Below are 22,848 nucleotides of genomic sequence, written 5' to 3'. Positions count from 1 at the left end.
AGCAGACTTCTATGCACTGGGCCAGATACGACACGTAGTGGGTTCCATTGATGGCACCCATATCGGTCACATTCCACCCCGGGCACGTGAGCCTGTATATCGCAATCGGAAGCACTTTCATTCGATCAACGTGCAGGTGGTGTGCCTGGCCGACAACATCATATCCCATTTTGAAAACAGAACAATGGGAAAAGGGGTTTTAAGCACAATTGCACCTATCCTGTATATTGCCTCATTTTTTTATATGGTGCCACGGATCGGAGATTCTTTTCCCTAGACCTCCCAGAATAAAGAATTTTTTCTTACATACAATTTTTGCAAAAATTATCTAGCACACAAATCAATATATTGAAAATCTGTACAATAGTAGTCACTGTTCATTAGTCAAAAGATGGAAAATCATTCAGTAGCAGAATCTTTGGATTTTTTTTAGAAGTTCAATCTTTATTTGAATCTTCACACATGTAGCCAACGCGTTTCGTCCTCCACGGACTTCTTCAGGGCAAATAGAATGAACTCTTCTTAGGACTGAATAAATATATATTCTTCCATCCAGTCTAGAGGCAGTGTTATTTAAAATTATTCTTTTATTTGGTAAATGACAGACACTTCAATTTCATTAAGTAGGATGACTCGGGTCAGATAGCCCAGTGTAGCAGGAATTTGCGGGAGTAGATCAGGCCGGCTCCATCGCGTGGCGTCTTCTCTTTACTCCCGCAAATTCCTGCTACACTGGGCTATCTGACCCGAGTCATCCTACTTAATGAAATTGAAGTGTCTGTCATTTACCAAATAAAAGAATAAAGAACACCACCTCCCCCTCACTTGGGTGAGGGGGAGGTGGTGTGGTGCGGGATAACCAGTCCCTCCACAGTGCTGTTGCTGGCCCATGAGGTCCACTATTTGCCCTATGCGACTATCAATGGACTGCAACAGATTACTGTTCTCTACTGAGTCCTGGTGGGCACGATCAGCCTGTGCATGCCCCCGCTCATAGGAGGCCTGGACTCTGGCTAGGGCTTCCAGTGTTTCTGCGCCAGGATGGGGTGGGTGTCCTTCCCCACCTCGCCGGTGAGAAGCACTCCTGGTTGTGTGATGTGCCCTCAGCTCTGTCCTTTCCCGTCCACTCTCCCTGCTTGGCTGGGATGTAGATGGCCCTGCGTCCTGCGATGGGTCAGGCAGGGTGGCACAGGCAGGAGTGGTGGTACTGGTGGTGGTGGAGGTGGTGGTGGTGGTGGTGGTGGTGGTGGCTTCACAGCTCACTATGGCAGGTGTTGCTGGAGTAACACAGGCCAAGGTTGTGGAGGCAGGGATGTCCTGTGAGCCTGATGGCCCAGGGAGTCTGCTTGGGCCCGCTTCGTCCTCCGCACCGGAGCTGGCAATGGGATCGTCCCCAGAGAGTCCGTGCTGTGAGTGGGGCGACTGATGCAGGCAGTTGCTGGTTTCGCCAGTCAAGTTGCGATCACCTGAGGGACAAGATTTTCAGAATCAATGCTGTGGACATGATATGTTTTTAGTGCCAACATTACATATCACTGACCTCTCACTCACCCCACCCACCTCTCAACACACCCCACCACCCTCCCTGTGGACATGGGGGCCTGTTGGGAGTCGTAGTGCTGGTCTCTCACACACCCCACCCACCACCACCCTCCCTGTGGACATGGGGGCCTGTTGGGAGTCGTAGTGCTGGTCTCCCACACTCCCCATCCACCTCTCACACACACCCCACCACCCTCCCTGTGGACATGGGGGCCTGTTGGGAGTCGTAGTGCTGGTCTCTCATACACCCCACCCACCTCTCTCACACACGCCACCACCCTCCCTGTTGACATGGGAGCCTGTTGGAAGTCGTAGTGCTGGTCTCTCAAACTCCCCACCCACCTCTCACACACACCCCACCACCCTCCCTGTGGACATGGGGGCCTGTTGAGAGTCGTAGTGCTGGTCTCTCACACACCCCACCCACCTCTCACACCCCCCTCCCTGTGGACATGGGGGCCTGTTGGGAGTCGTAGTGCTGGTCTCTCACACACCCCACCCACCACCACCCTCCCTGTGGACATGGGGGCCTGTTGGGAGTCGTAGTAGTGACCTCTCACTCACCCCACCCACCTCTCAACACACCCCACCACCCTCCCTGTGGACATGGGGGCCTGTTGGGAGTCGTAATGCTGGTCTCTCACACTCCTCACCCACCTCTCACACACACCCCACCACCCTCCCTGTGGACATAGGGGCCTGTTGGGAGTCGTAGTAGTGACCTCTCACTCACCCCACCCACCTCTCAACACACCCCACCACCCTCCCTGTGGACATGGGGGCCTGTTGGGAGTCGTAATGATGGTCTCTCACACTCCTCACCCACCTCTCACACACACCCCACCACCCTCCCTGTGGACAAGGGGGCCTGTTGGGAGTCGTAGTGCTGGTCTCTCACACACCCCGCCCACCACCACCCTCCCTGTGGACATAAGGGCCTGTTGGGAGTCGTAGTAGTGACCTCTCACTCACCCCACCCACCTCTCACACACACCCCACCACCCTCCCTGTGGACATGGGGGCCTGTTGGGAGTCATAGTGCTGGTCTCTCACACTCCCCACCCACCTCTCACACACACCCCACCACCCTCCCTGTGGACATGGGGGCCTGTTGGGAGTCGTAGTAGTGACCTCTCACTCACCCCACCCACCTCTCAACACACCCCACCACCCTCCCTGTGGACATGGGGGCCTGTTGGGAGTCGTAATGCTGGTCTCTCAAACTCCCCACCCACCTCTCACACACACCCCACCACCCTCCCTGTGGACATGGGGGCCTGTTGGGAGTCGTAGTGCTGGTCTCTCACACACCCCACACACCTCTCACACACACCCCACCACCCTCCCTGTGGACATGGGGGCCTGTTGGGTGTTGTAGTAGTGACCTCTCACTCACCCCACCCACCTCTCAACACACCCCACCACCCTCCCTGTGGACATGGGGGCCTGTTGGGAGTCGTAGTGCTGGTCTCTCACACACCCCACACACCACCACCCTCCCTGTGGACATGGGGGCCTGTTGGGAGTCGTAGTAGTGACCTCTCACTCACCAACCCACCTCTCACACACACCCCACCACCCTCCCTGTGGACATGGGGGCCTGTTGGGAGTCGTAATGCTGGTCTCTCACACTCCCCACCCACCTCTCACACACACCCCACCACCCTTCCTGTGGACATGGGGGCCTGTTGGGAGTTGTAGTGCTGGTCTCTCACACACCCCACCCACCACCACCCTCCCTGTGGACATGGGGGCCTGTTAGGAGTAGCAGTAGTGACTTCTCACTCATCCCACCCACCTCTCAACACACCCCACCACCCTCCCTCCCTGTGGACATGGGGGCCTGTTGGGAGTCGTAGTGCTGGTCTCTCACACACCCCACCCACCACCACCCTCCCTGTGGACATGGGGGCCTGTTGGGAGTCGTAGTGCTGGTCTCCCACACTCCCCATCCACCTCTCACACACACCCCACCACCCTCCCTGTGGACATGGGGGCCTGTTGGGAGTCGTAGTGCTGGTCTCTCACACACCCCACCCACCTCTCACACACACCCCACCACCCTCCCTGTGGACATGGGGGCCTGTTGGGAGTCGTAGTGCTGGTCTCTCAAACTCCCCACCCACCTCTCACACACACCCCACCACCCTCCCTGTGGACATGGGGGCCTGTTGGGAGTCGTAGTGCTGGTCTCTCACACACCCCACCCACCTCCCACACCCCCCCTCCCTGTGGACATGGGGGCCTGTTGGGAGTCGTAGTGCTGGTCTCTCACACACCCCACCCACCTCTCACACACACCCCACCACCCTCCCTGTGGACATGGGGGCCTGTTGGGAGTCGTAGTGCTGGTCTCTCACACACCCCACCCACCACCACCCTCCCTGTGGACATGGGGGCCTGTTGGGAGTCATAGTAGTGACCTCTCACTCACCCCACCCACCTCTCAACACACCCCACCACCCTCCCTGTGGACATGGGGGCCTGTTGGGAGTCGTAGTAGTGACCTCTCACTCACCCCACCCACCTCTCAACACACCCCACCACCCTCCCTGTGGACATGGGGGCCTGTTGGGAGTCGTAATGCTGGTCTCTCACACTCCTCACCCACCTCTCACACACACCCCACCACCCTCCCTGTGGACATGGGGGCCTGTTGGGAGTCGTAGTGCTGGTCCCTCACACACCCCACACACCACCACCCTCCCTGTGGACATGGGGGCCTGTTGGGAGTCGTAGTAGTGACCTCTCACTCACCAACCCACCTCTCACACACACCCCACCACCCTCCCTGTGGACATGGGGGCCTGTTGGGAGTCGTAGTGCTGGTCTCTCACACTCCCCACCCACCTCTCACACACACCCACCACCCTCCCTGTGGACATGGGGGCCTGTTGGGAGTCGTAGTAGTGACCTCTCACTCACCCCACCCACCTCTCAACACACCCCACCACCCTCCCTGTGGACATGGGGGCCTGTTGGGAGTCGTAATGCTGGTCTCTCACACTCCCCACCCACCTCTCACACACACCCCACCACCCTCCCTGTGGACATGGGGGCCTGTTGGGAGTCGTAGTGCTGGTCTCTCACACACCCCACCCACCTCTCACACACACCCCACCACCCTCCCTGTGGACATGGGGGCCTGCTGGGTGTTGTAGTAGTGACCTCCCACTCACCCCACCCACCTCTCAACACACCCCACCAACCTCCCTGTGGACATGGGGGCCTGTTGGGAGTCGTAATGCTGGTCTCTCACACTCCCCACCCACCTCTCACACACACCCCACCACCCTTCCTGTGGACATGGGGGCATGTTGGGAGTTGTAGTGCTGGTCTCTCACACACCCCACCCACCACCACCCTCCCTATGGACATGGGATCCTGTTGGGAGTCGTAGTAGTGACCTCTCACTCACCCCACCCACCTCTCAACACACCCCAACACCCTCCCTGTGGACATGGGGGCCTTTTGGGAGTCGTAGTAGTGACCTCTCACTCACCCCACCCACCTCTCACACACACCCCACCACCCTCCCTGTGGACATGGGGGCCTGTTGGGAGTCGTAGTGCTGGTCTCTCACACACCCCACCCACCACCACCCTCCCTGTGGACATGGGGGCCTGTTGGGAGTCATAGTAGTGACCTCTCACTCACCCCACCCACCTCTCAACACACCCCACCACCCTCCCTGTGGACATGGGGGCCTGTTGGGAGTCGTAGTAGTGACCTCTCACTCACCCCACCCACCTCTCAACACACCCCACCACCCTCCCTGTGGACATGGGGGCCTGTTGGGAGTCGTAATGCTGGTCTCTCACACTCCTCACCCACCTCTCACACACACCCCACCACCCTCCCTGTGGACATGGGGGCCTGTTGGGAGTCGTAGTGCTGGTCTCTCACACACCCCACACACCACCACCCTCCCTGTGGACATGGGGGCCTGTTGGGAGTCGTAGTAGTGACCTCTCACTCACCAACCCACCTCTCACACACACCCCACCACCCTCCCTGTGGACATGGGGGCCTGTTGGGAGTCGTAGTGCTGGTCTCTCAGACTCCCCACCCACCTCTCACACACACCCACCACCCTCCCTGTGGACATGGGGGCCTGTTGGGAGTCGTAGTAGTGACCTCTCACTCACCCCACCCACCTCTCAACAACCCCCACCACCCTCCCTGTGGACATGGGGGCCTGTTGGGAGTCGTAATGCTGGTCTCTCACACTCCCCACCCACCTCTCACACACACCCCACCACCCTCCCTGTGGACATGGGGGCCTGTTGGGAGTCGTAGTGCTGGTCTCTCACACACCCCACCCACCTCTCACACACACCCCACCACCCTCCCTGTGGACATGGGGGCCTGCTGGGTGTTGTAGTAGTGACCTCCCACTCACCCCACCCACCTCTCAACACACCCCACCAACCTCCCTGTGGACATGGGGGCCTGTTGGGAGTCGTAATGCTGGTCTCTCACACTCCCCACCCACCTCTCACACACACCCCACCACCCTTCCTGTGGACATGGGGGCATGTTGGGAGTTGTAGTGCTGGTCTCTCACACACCCCACCCACCACCACCCTCCCTATGGACATGGGATCCTGTTGGGAGTCGTAGTAGTGACCTTTCACTCACCCCACCCACCTCTCAACACACCCCAACACCCTCCCTGTGGACATGGGGGCCTTTTGGGAGTCGTAGTAGTGACCTCTCACTCACCCCACCCACCTCTCACACACACCCCACCACCCTCCCTGTGGACATGGGGGCCTGTTGGGAGTCGTAGTGCTGGTCTCTCACACACCCCACCCACCACCACCCTCCCTGTGGACATGGGGGCCTGTTGGGAGTCGTAGTAGTGACCTCTCACTCACCCCACCCACCTCTCACACACACCCCACCACCCTCCCTGTGGACATGGGGGCCTGTTGGGAGATGTAGTGCTGGGTGGTTTGACAACATGCATGGCTGGGAAGGTATGAGGCGACATTTGTGTTTGGTTATGGTGGGTGCATTTGGGCACAGGCCTTCACATTTGGTGAGCATGTGGCCCACATGCATGGATTGGGGCCTGGGAGATGTGTCTTCTCAGTTGTGTAAGGCAGACCATGTCAGTGTGATAGTGGTGCTTGGTTTGTACTTACCAGCCTCTTCTCCCTCTTCGATTCCTTCCAGGCTCTCTGGGTGCAGTATGCCCAGCACCTTTTCCTCCCATTCTGCATACGGTATGGGCTCCGGGGGTGTGCCGCCGCCAGTGTGGTGTGCCCGCAGGTGGTTTTTTGCACGGATGCCTTTGACCCTTGTTTTGAGGTCCTGCCACCGCCTCTGGATGTCGTGCTTTGTTCGTGGCACGGTCCCTGACGCATTCACCCGATTGACTATCGTGTCCCACATGTGGTTTTTGCTTGCCACGGTGGTCTGCTGGACTAGTGTGCCGAAAAGGTGGGGTTCTACACGGATGATTTCATCCACCATGACCTTCAACCCTGTCAGTGAATTTTGGATTTTTCTTTGGTGCCATGGTGTGTGATGTTCAAGGTGTGGGTGGAGTGGGTTGGGATGTGCAGGTGTGTGGTTTGTAGGAATGGTGTGGTGGGTGTTTGTGTGGTGGGTGTGGTTGTATTTGTAAATTTTGTGTCTGCTGTTCGTCGTATTCAGCCTCTTGCTTGCAGCTATGCTGTGATGCAAAGGATTGTGGTAGTGGGTGGGAATCATTTTATACTCTGTGTCGTGGTTGTGTCCCAATGGTTGTTGCCAGTCAGGTGCTAGGTGGGTGTGTTGACTTGTGTGGATTTCTAGGTGCTTGGGGGGGGTGTCATTGTGGCTTGTGATTGGTTAAATATGTGATATGTGTTAAAGCTGCAAGGCCGTTTTTAATGTTTTTTAATTTAGATCATTTAAAATGACTGATGTACTGTCTGCTAAACATCGTGAACAAGGCTTGTAAAGCCGAAACACGCAGACGTTGGTCTGCGATATTTACATTTGTGAATTAATTGGCCCTCCCACAATAGTGCTGTCTCTGGAATATTTTCTTGTGGCAGTTTCGCAATATTTCGCGTCTGAGCTTGGGCGCTTACATGCACCCGCAGCGGTTTGGATGCATACCGCACATATATATATATATATATATATATATATATATATATATATATATATATATATATATATATAAAAAGTGGCGCATAAATTATGCAAAAAAGAAGGATAGAACTCTGGGCAGTTCCCAAGTTTAGGTGGAAGGCATCTCCTGCAAGGGAATTGTTTTGATTTATACTGGGTGCTCCCTTGTGTCTGGACATAATAATAATATATATACACACACATGAGGACAACCGGATAGTCATCAGAAACTCCGACAAAGGAGGAAACATTGTGATCTGGTCCAAGGATGACTATACTAAAGAGGCATTATTCCAGTTAAATGATAGAACATGCTAGATCAAAAACAATGGATTAAACTTAAAAACCACATACAACAATTTTTATACCAAACTGTTATCTTGGAAAACACAGGGACTTATCAGCATGTAGGAGTACAAGTTCCTTAAAAAAGAAAGTCCAACAACTCCTTCAATTTACTTCATACCGAAGACACACAAAGACCCAAAAATACCACCGGGAGGACCGCTCAGCTAAGCTAGAGATGGGCTGCTTGAACATACATCACAATATGTTGATTATTTTTTACAGGGATATGTGCAATCCTTACCGTCATATGTAAGGGACACTATTGACTTTTTGATCAAGTTTAACAATTTTGAATGGGATAATGATTACTTACTGATAGCTCTTGACGTAACATCACTTTACACAAGTATAAGAAATAATGATGGTATGGCAGCATTAGAACATTATTTATTCAAGACACCGGAAGAACTAAGACAACATAGCAAAATGTCGATTGAGATGGTGGACTTTTGCCTCAACAATAATGTTTTTATGTTTAACAACATACTCTTTCAACAAACAAGAGGGGTTAGCTATGGGAGCCAGCTTCTCCCCCAGCTACGCGTGTTTACACATGGGCTGGCGGGAGCAGCTGGTCCTGGGTGTCAAACATAGCGGTTACATACAGAACACTATTAGGTTATGGCTCCGATTTATCGACAATCTGTTTATAATTTGGAAGGGCACATATCAAACAGCAGTTGGATTTCTAGCAGCCACCAACAACAATGAAAGTAACTTGCACGTTAAAGCCACCATCAGTGACACAACAGTTAACTTCTTAGATACTCAGGTGTATATTCAAATTAACAGAGTGGAGACCAGAATTTACTGTAAAGAAACGGCTGGCAATTCAACATTACAAGCCAGCAGTGCCCATCCCAGGCATCTAGTCAACAGTATTCCCTAAGGGGAGATGCTGCGATTGAGAAGAATGAGCAGCAACAGTGAGGCTCTCAAAAGTTCCCAAAGAGAAAGTAAACCCAGATTCTTAGAGAGAGGCTATTCCCACAAAGTAATCGACAGGACAATTGCAAAGCCCATGATACAGACAGGGAAGAGTTACTTAGGAAAAAAGTGAGAGTAACATAGATTATCCAGACCAACAAGATAATAGTAAGAACGCAGAAGCTGATGAATTCAGGATAATCATGGGATTTAGCAGACAGGAAAAAGATTTGTGAGCAATAATAAAAACGCGATTGGCCACTAATATTAAGTGATCCGGTAACAGGGCCATTGCTTCCACAAAAAGTGTCAATCACACACAGCAGAGGACCCTCCATGAGAGATAGGTTACTGAAAACAAGCCCTGAACTGATTGAGGGAAGTAACTGGCTCATGACACATAAGGGTTTCAAGTGCAAAGCATGTAAGGCATTCCAGCAGGGTCCAAATAAAACGATCTAACAGACCCAGTTCAGCTCAAAGGAACATCAAATAACTAAACTATAAACTTGTAAGACAGATCATGTGATATATGTACGTCGATGCCCATGTGGCTTACAATATATAGGAAGTACAAAACTTCAAGCACACAAAAGGGTTCTTCAACACATGCGAGCCATAACAAATCAGGACAATACGTACCCAGTGGCACGAAATTTCAGGGAGTACCAAGAGAAATTTCAGGGAGTACCAAGAGTCTAATAGCTAAGAATTAAGATATGATCTTATAGATGCAGTACCACCCAACAGGAGAGGTGGGAACAAAGAAACAAAACTACGCAGGCTAGAGACTAGGTACATCATAGCAATGGACTGTAAACTCTCAGGGGGGGACTTTATACTACTGAAGATTTATACACTTGGCTTTTGGTTTCAGATGAGATTTTTTTAGATTTGTTTAGATCGTTTTAAAAATCTAATATTTAATGTTTTATATTTTTATTTAATATTTAAATGTTGACATTTATCTGAAATTTAGGGAGAAATGAAGAACATCTAAATCAAGCCAGATTCACTTGAAAATAATAGTTAAGTTTACCCTCAAACTAGAAAGAACAGGAGAAAGGGCATCATAAGATACAAGATAAAAGTAATTCTAAACAAACAATGAAATGTTTATCATATACGGTTCAACAGGTATTTAAACCCCTAATTGAGCAGATGTAAAACAGCAACAAATAACATTACTTTAAGGCGATTGCTATACAAACAAACAGTGACCATAGTGAATCAAAACATTAATATTCTTGAACTCTGTAATGTAATGTGAACGTTTTTACAATGGCACCAGTCACTTTAAACACAATTTTTAATACAATAGCACTTTAGAGAGTCATGTGATACATAGACAACATGCAAACAATATAACAACAAAGCACTTTGGTACTTTATGAGAATGGATTCAACATGATATGTGAATAAAATGTATTTTACAGGGAGTCACATACACTACAGTGTAAGGACATAGTTATTGTTATTTTTAGAACGATTTCCAATTATAAAATTGTAAACCATTTTAATGTTTTAACGATTATATCTAAAGACATGTAATCTAGGACATTAATCTGGCATTATTTATTTAAAACATTTTTTAGTAGAACATTGGTCCAGTACATGCATAAACTGCCAAATCAAACTTCATATGCATTGGTGGAGTATGCATATGTAGAACTTCTATGTCTATGACTGCAGTTAGTTTTGCACGTAGCACGTGTCACTTTAAAAAACAAAAAATGAAATCGCAGCATTATGTCATGTGCTCAAGACTCACCTCGAGCCGAAACGCGTAATGGCGGTATCGGAATAAAGAAAAGATACTGAGCAAATAACCTGTGCAACATTCTATTGGCAATAACTTTGGCGTTGATTGATGAATCTTCTTGAAATTTTCCAAACGTCTGGCCAGCTCAGTTCGGCTACTTCACTGAAAGATTGGGGGTGATTGGTGAAGCGGGGGCCGAGAAAAAAGGGGGGTCCCAAAACGTGTTTCCCCATGCAATTTCCAAAAGGACCTTTAGCCACGGCTACAGCTCGAACGGCTGAACGGAATGACACCAAATTTGGCAGAGAGGTAGTCCTCAGTTCCGACTTGTGCCTTTGGCATATCTGGTGTCAATCTGTTCAGTTGTTTCTTTGAAAATTACGGTTAAAGTCATTTATATATCTTTGGGTGCGGAGGATCCACGGATTGTGCGAGGATTGGCCTCGTAGGATAAGCACCCTGTCCCGATCACGCGCTCAATTCTAATTGGCTGTCAAGCGGTTGTAAACATTCAAAATCAGGAACTGTTGGCAGCCATTTTGTGCCTCGGTAGAAGCGAGGCTAAGGAAGTCATTGAAATATGTGTGGAACGTGTGAAAAGGGGGCAGGGTAGACACACCCTGACCCCCTAGGCCTGAACAGGGGGTCCCACAAGGACCCCCAGGGCCAAATTTTTTTTTTTTAATATGATATAAAAAAAAGTACCTTTGAAAGCATGCAGCCAATGAACAGACAGTGGCCACCCAAAACAGTACTTGATCCAGGCTCCACGGCACAACGACGGAGGCAATAAGCAGGCGCTGTCCAGCAATGAAAGGAGAGTGAAGTGGGAGCCAGCCAATGGTAAGTAAAATGACGTGGGTGCCACATGGGAGCTAATGGTAATTAAATTGACGTGGAAACCAGCCAATTGTAAGTAAAGGTAAGTAATCGGTGGGGTCTAACTCCCCTCTGAAGATTTATTTTTTAATACAAGAGGTTTCGCAAGCACAGCGCAAGCTAAAACAGAATACCTTGCAAACATTCACATCATACAATTAAGAACCCAGTAGATCTGCTTATAGCTCCATGTTTAACAAATTGTAGAACAATCATAATAGGCGGACAGGTGGTCAAAGTGCACAACAGTATCTTTCAAAAGCTGTCAGCTATAAGTCTAACTGTGTAGATCTAGAGCCAAAGAAACCATTGAAAATGTCCTGGATTCTTATGTAAACAACTCCAAACGACAGTACTTATACGTGACCCTTTCTAAAATGACACACAATAATATTATTAGGTTCCATTTTTTATAAGCCCTCATTTGGAAATAACAGTTCTCTGTAGGTTATTTAGGTATTGCATTACATCGCTTCAACAAGCGCTGAGTTTTTGTCCGCAATTAGTATAGGAATCGAATTATTGGCTATGTCCCAAGTTTGTAGCATAAAGTATCAGAACTTGTAAATGTTAGTTTTAATTGTGACACTTAATATATATATATATATATATATATATATACATATATATATATATATACAGGTGTGCACAACAATAGCCTAGCAGATCATATATTCATAGTGATCAGGCAGGTCTTGGCTTGTTTTTAATTCTATTTTAGAATTAATTCTCTGCTGTTTTAAAGACCACATTTTACATATGAAAATAACTTTTATCATTTGTAAATAGGCTGTTGTAATTTTAGAATGACATTTTGTTCCAATTTTCGAGGAGTTTACTATGAAAGTATTGGTTGTATGTCTATGATGACTCTCAAAGCAGCATTTTCACTGTCACTTTAAAAATCCTGAGAACCCTCCATAGCGTGTCATGTGATCAAGGGCCGTTTGGGCTCGAACCGCTTCATGGCGGAGGTGCGGGGAGGAGCACATTAAAATCTTAAGCACCTTCAAATTTCTGGGTCCGCTGTCGTCTTTTTGGATGAATCATTGACGACTGGTTGCTGCATAAGTTACCGAGTGGCTTTCTCGGTTTAGCGGAACCCCTCCTTCACACCGGGCAGAATGATCTTCAAGCCGCGTTTCCTTTCAGGAAGCAGTTTCTACGCTCCTGTACGGGATTTTTCTTCATTCTGGCCCCTGAATAATTTGCATTACACCGACTATGGAGTGGCAGCTGTATGCGGAGTCGGATGACCCGAGGGAAGCAGGCCAGCCGTGTACGAGTCGGTGGTTTCCAACAAGTTCGGAGAAGGAGTGTGCTGGTAAGCCAACTTGGACATTCTGTCTAATCAAGTTGCTCTGTGCAAATAAACAATTTCCCTTACATACACCATGGCCGCCGGCGCGCTACGGAGTCGGGAAGATTTTCGAACACAAAGGTCCTAAGCTTAAAGCAATGTTTCACAACAATGTTATATAGACCACAATAGGCTGCTATATACTTTTCCTTTGCCCAGCTGGGCAAGGGATTTATTATAAAATGAATCAAGTGTTTAGAACTTAGAATACATTTCAACAGCAAACATTTTTGTTGCAGTAAAGCACAATCCTGTACTGTACTAAAAAAATGGCGATTTTGGTTAAATACGCAGAAATTGATCGCGTAGCATACGAACAGCAAATAACTGCATTGGAGTTGGAGTTAGCCAACTGTGAGCAAAATGCCGCCAACAAAAAGATGAGGGAGGATATGCTGGCACGAATAGTAAAAGAGGAGGAGACAATTAGAAAAAGAAAATCGTTTAAATTCCAACGCGATAAACAAGACTATGAGAGGGGGCAAGTCTTTACATTCGCCAAGCGCTATGAGGCAGTAAAGAGAAACATCACAAAGTCTGTGACAATACCTCCCAGCAATGCAATAGTCGGTAATCCTCCTTTGAATGTGAGCTCAACAACATCCTTGTCAGATTTCAGTTCAGTACCTGATAGCAGTTCTGATAATGAACAAGCAGGTTCCAGCAGGGATTTGGGGTTTCAGCGGTACTACCTGGCCCAGGAGATGTATTGTATGAGGCGGGACCGCTTGGACACGCTGCGGCCCAGGCAATTGAAACCAGGCGTGCCAAAAATTTCAAACGCCACCAACGGAGGAAACACAATAGGGCAAGGAAGGGCCAAAAAGAACAACAAAAACAACAATTGGAGACGCAAAGTGATGCCCCAATAGATACTGCAACCAGCAATAACTCGGTAATCAATTTATCTGCAATTGAATTGAATGCTGCGGAAACTCAAATCTTGTCTTTGGGATTATCTTTTAGTCCAGAAAGTAATTTCCGCTATGCCCAGACTAGGGTTGACATTTTTCAGTACATTCGTAAATTAAAATTGAAGAAATTCTTTTCAACCAAACAAAACAAAGAAAATGTACTGGGAGGGGACACCATCCAGGCCAACAGTACGCACCCTTTAACAGCTGGAGATATGCAATTACGTATGGACTTGGTGGAGCTACAAGGAGAAAGCACACAAATGATGCCGGATGATATCAATGTTATGGGATCTGGAACAGGAACTGCATTGACTGCTTTCAGAGCAAAGTCTACCTTTTGCCCTTTAATGATTAAAGATAATATTGACTATTACCATGAATTAGTTATTGCAGATATTAACCCCTTCACTGCGGCGGCTATTCCGCCGCTGTGCTAAGGGGGTGGGGCGGCCGCGCTGCGGCCGCATGCTGGTGACGGAACAGCTCCGTCACCAGCCTCGGTTGAGCTGTGCTCATGACGGAGCTGTTCTGTCATGGCCCCCCCCTCAATGGAACGTCCAGCGCAGGCGCGGAATTCGCGCCGCGCAGGCGTTCCGAGCGGGCCATGATGGAACCGCTCCGTCATCTGCACAGCGCACCCGCAGCTGATGACGGAGCGGTTCCGTCATCAGCATCCAAGGAGTTAAAAAGTTGCATCACAAAGTATCACGTTGTAAGTTGAAATTCGCAAAGCAAGACAAAACGTACCATGATTTGATCAAAAAATTGCAAAATGAAAAATCTGTAATCATTCGCCAATCAGACAAAGGCGGGAATATTGTTGTGTGGCCTAGGAATATGTACTTGGAAGAACCGTGGTGCCATCTTAATGATAATAAGTGTTACAAGAGGGTAGATTTGCCCATTGTCAAGTCATCCTGGAACAACTTTTATTCTAAATTAGTGGCTTGGGAGGGTTTAAGGCTACTTAGTGGAGACAAATTTAAATTTTTAAAAAATGACAACCCGTTCCGTGTATATATTTTATACCTAAGATACACAAGTCTTCACTGCAACCACCGGGCAGGCCTATTATTTCAGCCTGCAATAGCCTCCTGGAAAACACATCCAAGTACATCGATTTCTTCTTACAAGAGCATGTGACCCAACTACCATCCTATGTACAGGACACGGGGGACTTCCTACGAAAATTAAGGGGCACACTATGGCAAGATGATTTTATACTCATCACGCTTGACGTGACTTCGCTCTATACGAGCATTAATCATCTTGACGGTCTAAAAGCTGTCCAACATTTTCTTGATAGGAGACCACTACATTGTTACACACACAACAAGATGCTGTTGAGCATGATTGAAATAGGTTTAAAGAATAACTTTTTCATGTTCCAGCAGATGTGTTTTAAGCAAACAAGAGGGGTGGCGATGGGATTCTGCTTCTCCCCTAGTTATGCTTGCCTGCATATGGGACTATGGAGAGGCAGGTTCCCGGGGTCCAATATGCTGAGACACTACGTGACCATGTAGTTTGCCTATACAGATATATAGACGACTTGTTTATTATCTGGAAGGGGGAGGAAAGTCTGGCCGTTTCTTTTATAAAGGAACTTAACAATAATTCCCTGAATCTACAGTTCACCTCACATTTGAGTACTACCTCAGTGAACTTCTTGGACGTAGAGGTGTATATTGATAATAACATCATTCAAACTAAGCTACATCGCAAAGCCACTGCAGGCAACACTATGTTGCATGCCTCTAGCCACCATCTGAAACATCTAATCCATAGAATCCCCTATGGGGAGATGCTACGCATTAAGCAAATTTGCAGTAGACAGCAGGATGTGAAGGAGGCTCAGGAAGCTTGTCGCTTACGCTTCCTAGCTAGAGGATACTCGGATAAAGTGATCAAAGCAGCTATGATTAGAACTGAGGCTCTAACAAGAAAGGAAGCGCTCATCACAAAGGGCATGAAGAAAGCAATAAACCCCATGCCTGAGTCTGAACCAGTTAGACTGATTGTAACATTCAGCAAACAACATCATGCAATACGTAATATCATGGGTAAACATTGGGCGCTAATACAGAATGACCCTACTCTCAAAATGGGTTCTAACCCATCTCCCACTATTACTTACAGGAAAGTAGCTTATATGGAAAACAGCTTAGTGAGCAGCAGTCCAGAAGTCTTGGCCAAGACAAACTGGCTAAGCTCACGCACAGGATTTTTTAAATGCTCTTCCTGTAAGGCATGTAAGGAAGGGGTTAACATGACATCGTACTCCACACCTTTTTTCTGATAAAAGCATTCCAATTTCCAAATACCTTACTTGTAAAACGGAGTATGCCATATATATACTGGAGTGCCCTTGTGCCCTGAGATATGTGGGGAGTACTTAGTTCCCTGTGCACAAAAGGGTGCTTCAGCATATGAGGGCAATTACCAATTGCGACGAAGCATACCCAGTCGCCAGACATTTTAATGACTGCCACAAAAGAGATTTGAAACTTTTGAAGTTTTATGTAATTGATGCAGTGATGCCCCTCAGGAGGGGGGGCAATAGAGAGGGGATCCTACGCAGACTTGAGACATACTACATTTTAAACCTTGACAGTAAACATCCTACAGGTCTTAATGCTAGCGAGGATTTCTATACATGTCTTTAGGATAGAGCAATAAAAAAAATATATGATGCCTGGGTAAACATGTACTGTGATTTTTGTAATATATAGGTCTGTTGCTGATGATTGTTCAATATTTTTAATCATGAATTGAACTATTTTAACATGTATGCCTTTTCTCGTTTATGTAAATATTGGTTAGTTCTTAACTTAATATTGCATTATTTGCACAGTATTCACTCTATTTGCACAAACTTGGGTTGCACTATCAGAATGTTTTCACACTTTGCACTTTATTGAGAGCGTCATATTATGACTACCCATTCAGGGCTGTAATTAGGTCCAAATGTTGAAAATTGCTGGTGATTTCCGAATATTGGCTAGGCTGTGTACATGTTTTGGTATATTACTTGTTGCCTAATCAAGCTGTATTTTACAGGTATGCACAGCAATAGCCTAGCAGATCATATATTCATAGTGATCAGGCAGGTCTTGGCTTGTTTTTAATTCTATTTTAGAATTAATTCTCTGCTGTTTTAAAGACCACATTTTACATATGAAAATAACTTTTATCATTTGTAAATAGGCTGTTGTAATTTTAGAATGACATTTTGTTCCAATTTTCGAGGCGTTTACTATGAAAGTATTGCTTTTATGTCTATGATAACGCTCAAAGCAGCATTTGCACTGTCACTTTAAAAATCCCGAGAACCCTCCATAGCGTGTCATGTGATCAAGGGCCGTTTGGGCTCAAAACGCGTCATGGCGGAGGTGCGGGTAAGAGCACAACAAAATCTTAAGCACCTTCAAATTTCTGCGTCCGCTGTCGTCTTTTTGGATGAATCATTGACGACTGGTTGCTGCATACACATATATATATATATATAGATATATGCACAAGAATCCAAATTAATTGGAAAATTAAGAACACACTCATTCATACAGCGGCTTTATTTTAGACAATATTGCCAAGTCCCAACGCATTTCACCTTCACACAAGGCTTGTTCACAGGATAAGGAACCATGATAGCTGGATTTCTTTTATTTTTAACACAAGGTGACTTCCTGTAATGTAATCAGGTGCATTGTGGTCAGTGTAGTTTGTGACTTACTACATCTATTCTAACTTCGTTACAGTGCTCGTGCTCAATGTGAGTTAAGTGCATTTCTAAAAACCCAATTTTTAAACATCAGCATTTCTTTGCAATGATGCTTTCTAATGCTAATTTTACATTTCTGGCTCTCTGGTGAGCTTTGTGTATTATTCACTGCATTGGCGGTATTTGTTGTTATTATTACAATGTCCAAGGTTTCCTGTCTTTCTTTTCCATTACTCTCCAGTCAGATTATGTGCTTCATCCATATTTACATTCAGTTATTCTGCATTTCTTTGCTCTCCAGTGAGCTTTAATGCTTTAGTCATATTTACATGGTGTCGCTTTATGATGAGACTTATCAATCTTTCAATCTTTATTGGTGATTTACAAGTGGACATAAAGTTCTTAATTCTGGTTCAATCCTCTCGGATTCAAGGTTCTAAACGTGAGGATGTGTTTTGATTCTTTCTGTCGGGGCATTTTAATCCGATCCCCTCCACTTTCAGATGCTGGTATTTGTTCCAGTGCACAATATTTCAGGGTCTCCCAATTTCCATAATGGTATTTCTCCATGTGTTTGGCCACTGTGTTTGTTCGATCTCTGTGGGTTGTGGCCCGGATGTGTTCCAAAATGTGTTTCTTGGCTTCAAAGATAGTGCTTCCTATATATCTTTTTTGGCATGGACATTCTATCATGTAAATTACATGTGAGCTTTTGCATGTTAGGTGTTGCCGTATTATCCATTTCATGCCTTTGTTGATTTTAATTTCCTTTGTTGGGATCGCAATTTTGCAGACCTTGCACTGTTTGCACGGCCAGAAGCCTTCTCTCTGGAGCCAGGTTTTATTTGGAATTTCTTTTAAATGACTATGAACGATTTAGTCACCTATATTTCTAGCTCGCCGGAACGTGATGTTTGGATGGTCTCCTATTAGTTCTGCCATGGTCGGATCCAAATTTAAGATTCCCCAAAGTTTTATAATGATGTTGGTTAGTTTTTTGTTTTCCGCACTGAATGTTGTTATGAGTCTGATCTTATTGTAATTTTTTTCATCTTTTTTCTTTTCTTGTAAGATTGATCTAGGGTCAGGACTCTATTTAGACACTTTGTAACAACTGTTTGGGGGTATTTTTCGAATGAGGAATCGATTACTGGCTTTCCTGCTGTTTTTGAGAAATTCTTCCTTATTTGAACAGTTCCTTTTGAGTCTTAAAAACTCCCCATATGGGATGATCCACTTTAGATTCTCATTGTGGAAGCTCTCTCCATGTAGAGTTGCATTTGTAGCAGTACTCTTTCTGTGTAATGTGGTTTGTAGGGAGTTATTCTCGGTATCAAAGAATGACATTCTTTCTGAACGGATTTCAAATGTGAACTTCAATTTCATTGGAGTATTGTTCAATTTCTCAAAGTATCTTTCAAAGTCCTCCTTGGTTCCGTCCCAGATGATTAGCAAATCATCTATGAATCTGAGCCATAGTATGATCTTCTCGCTCCATTCATAGTTTTCAGTGTTCCATTCCAGGTTCTGCTCTAACCAACCCATTTTAAGGTTTGCATAGTTGGGGGAGAATGAAAACCCCATCGCACAGGATCACACGCTGGTTTTATATATATATAATATATAGATATTGAAAAAAAACGAACTCCAATTTCTCAGTGCAATTCTTAATTCTATTTTTTCAGTGCATGGCCGCGATGACGCGTTTCAAACCTTCAAGGGTTCTTGATCATATGACCTACCACGTCATTTCTCCCCATTTTTAAAGTGACAAGTGCATTTTTTTCAATCTTTCTCGCTTAGTGAAACTAGAAAACAGACTGCCCGTGCGTTTTCTATATCCGCCTCAAACAATATTCACCTACATTTCCAATGAATAATTATGTTTACATTTTATATATATTTGTAGAAATGCAACACATTATATAAACAGAAATATTGTTTGTTTTGGTACTAATTTTTGATATTGTCTGCCACTTAGTACCACATTTCTAGCTGTATGCTTTATCACCACATAGAGCTTATTTGCATACATGCATAATGCATAAAAATTATGTTAAGCACAGCAAACCGTCATCAACCTTCTATAAAATAAACAATCAGTTGTTAAAAGAGTATAAATACATATTTTAAAACAATGACATATTCCCAATGTATCTATGAATTATGATTTCATTATATCTGTTCAAAATACGCTAATGTATGTAACCATTTCCTATTTTATGTAAACAATCAATTTCATGTGTAAGATGAATATCATATCAGAGTAAGATGTAAGAAAAAAGTGCTAGTGCAATTATCTCCACCCTTAAATTGTGATTAGATTATAGTCAACTTGTCTAAAAGTGTGTTGTTCACATGAGCCCATGTTTTTAAACTCCACTTAAAAAAGTAAAAACATATCGGGGGGGGGGATGTTGTGAGGTTCAGCTAATTAAAATCATAATGATCAACAGGCGAGTTCCTATCAATTTCATTCATGTACCTGTATAGATTTCCAATTACCAACAACTGCCAATTTTATATTTAAATATGTTTATATTTAAAGCCACGTATGTAGATCTTCAGTCGTATTAAGACTATGAGAGCTCTTGCTGTCCAGTTCTAGAACATATTTTGTTTCTAGTCGACTCAGCATGGCTTCCCTGTTCCCTCTTCTTCTAGGGGATGGCCACAGTCTATTGCGTAAAACTTTAAGTGGTCTAAACTGCTGGAGTGGACCTCTTCAAAGTGGCGGGTTACCGGATAGGTGATATCTTTATTTGTGATAGCCCGCATGTGCTGGAGTATTCTCTTGTGGACATGCAATTTTGTGCTTCCTACATATCGGAGTCCACAAGAGCACTCCAGCACATACACAACAAACTCTGATTTGCAAGTTAAAAATGTATTTATGACCGTGGGCTTATCTTTAAAAGCTTTTAAAAACGACGTTCTTCATTACCCATATTTACAAGCCTTACATGCTACACAGCAGACAAACCCTTTACGATTAGCCAGCCAGTTGGTACTTTTGGTGACCACTGGACTGCTACTAACTTAATAGTCTCCTGTACTTTGTGCCTTCCTGTATGTTATCAGGGGAGTAGCTGGCATTTAATCCCCTATAATTGGATCAGATCAATCTGCACTAAATGCCAGTCATCCTTGGCTATTTTTCTCAGGCTGTCCTTCTGTTTGTTGTAGGTAAGTATTAAACGAGGGCTGCTTTCTGTGGCAGAACTTTTCATTTTTTTGGTCTTAGTAGCTGATTGCTTGAAGACTAAATCTTCCTGTGTCTTGGCACTGGTTTGTCTCATCGCGTCATCAACCACCTTCTCTTTATGCCCTCTCACTAGGAAGCAAATTTTACACTCATTCCGTGCCTTGATTAAATCAACCTCGCTACTGCATATTCTGCGAATTCTCGGCATCTCCTCATAAGGGATGCTGAGAATCGTGTGCTTTGGGTGAAAACTGCTTGAGTGCAACATGGTATTTCCAGTTGTTGGCTTTCGATGTAGGCGAGTTTCCAGAATTTTATTGGAAATGTATACTTCTACATCTAAAAAGCAAATAGTGCTCTCACTGACGGTATGAGTAAGCTGGATGTTGACATTGTTGTTATTTAAGCATCTTATGAATTCCTCAGCACTTTGTTTGTCACCCTGCCAGATCAGAAACAGATCGTCTATGAACCTAATCCACTTAATTTTATTTTTTGACCATATCTCTGAAAATTCTTTCTTCACTACCACTGCCTCCCACCACCCCATGTGGAGGCAGGAGTGGCTGGGTGAAAAACTCTCACCCATTGCTACGCCTCTCACTTGATGGTAGACCTGTTGCTGAAATAAGAAATAATTATTATACAAGCAAAGCTTAGTCAGGTCCAATAACATTTTGTTACGGGTGTGGAAATCAATGGGTCTCTTTCCCAGAAAGTGTTCCGAAGCTCTTATTCCGTCTTGATGGTGGATAGACGTGTAGAGGTTGCTGACATGGAGATCAGTAAGAAATCTTGTTGCCACTGAAGTCCATGTATTTGCCTCAAAAAATCTGTCATATCCTGTATATATGAAGGCAGCATTTTCACTTGTTCCTGTAAAAATGAGTCGATGTATATTGAAACATTTTCGGTCAAACTTTGAATAGCCGAGATTATTGGTCTGTCGGGTGGCTTGGTGCTGTCCTTATGTATATTAGCCACTGGTGGTTTTAATTTAATCAAAATATACATATTTATGATGAGTGGGGTCCCAGTCCACAAGGGCTGTGGTTTGATGGCTGCCATTAAACATCTACTTTAGCAGGACCACTAAATAGTGCATCAGCAGGGAAAAAGAGCAAGGTACAGGCATAAGGCAGCAGGGACCGTCGTGGTCCCCCGCACCAGAAAGACCAGATCGGGAGGCCGCTCCTTCTCCTTTCGCGTGGCCAGAGCTTGGAACGACCTTCCGCTCCACCTCAGACATTTAACATCGCTCTCCATCTTCGCACGAAACCTCAAAACATGGCTCTTTGACAGACCCCCTCCTTGATGGACAGGTACCTGCGACCCCCCACCCCCTTGAGACCTTTATGGGTGAGTAGTCGCACTTAACAAACACCTGATTGATTGACAGCCCATTAAAAAATAAGCAGTTGGGATCTAATGACCTTGCGACATCCAACCCACCCCACCTCATTCCTTTCCCAACCTCCTCCTATTGTAATGGGTTCACAAACATGTATTAGGAAATGGGAGCATAAGAGACCATTACATTTCTTCTAGCCAAATCTATTTGAAGCTAGAGGAGGTTGACAAAGATGTCTCCAATCTGATAGCCTATACATTCCCACAACCTCTGTGCTTCACCAGGGGACACAAAAGGTTTAGCCACAAGATTCTGGGTTACTCATTGGATCCAACTAGTAGCTTCTAGGCAGACATTTGGAGACAGCATATGACCCAGGAGCAGATTGAGTCTCCATTTTGTGCACAGCAAAAGAAAAAATGACAATACTGTATTACAACAAGCCATGAGACATCCAGTGCATGGAAATGAAAAAGAGGTCAATAATTATAAGGACAAAAGACGTGTTCTAACCTATCTAGGCACTTATGAGGAAGTAGTGTCTAATACCCATCTGCCCATCACACCCAACATTTTAGAATAACCCCAGCCATGCCTACTGAGGTTGTAAGAATGAGCCCTAAGAATCTCTGAGAAGATAAAGATCCCAAAACTAGTCGATTGGTAAATTATTACTCCCTGCTTAAAATCAAATAGCGCAGAGAATT

General features: G+C 45.7%; 1 protein-coding gene across 8 annotated transcripts in view; it reads right to left on the bottom strand.

Annotated features, from left to right (window-relative positions):
- The window catches only part of PTPN3 (protein tyrosine phosphatase non-receptor type 3), a 1,864,164-nt gene that overhangs the window by 1,140,685 nt on the left and 700,631 nt on the right, over positions 1 to 22,848 (bottom strand). The gene's annotated exons all lie outside the window — the stretch shown is intronic.

The sequence above is a fragment of the Lissotriton vulgaris genome, chromosome 4_1, assembly GCF_964263255.1.
Source record: "Lissotriton vulgaris chromosome 4_1, aLisVul1.2, whole genome shotgun sequence".
NCBI lineage: Eukaryota > Metazoa > Chordata > Amphibia > Caudata > Salamandridae > Lissotriton > Lissotriton vulgaris.
Note: the sequence above shows the minus strand (reverse complement) of the source record. Positions and strands in the feature narration are given on the sequence as shown.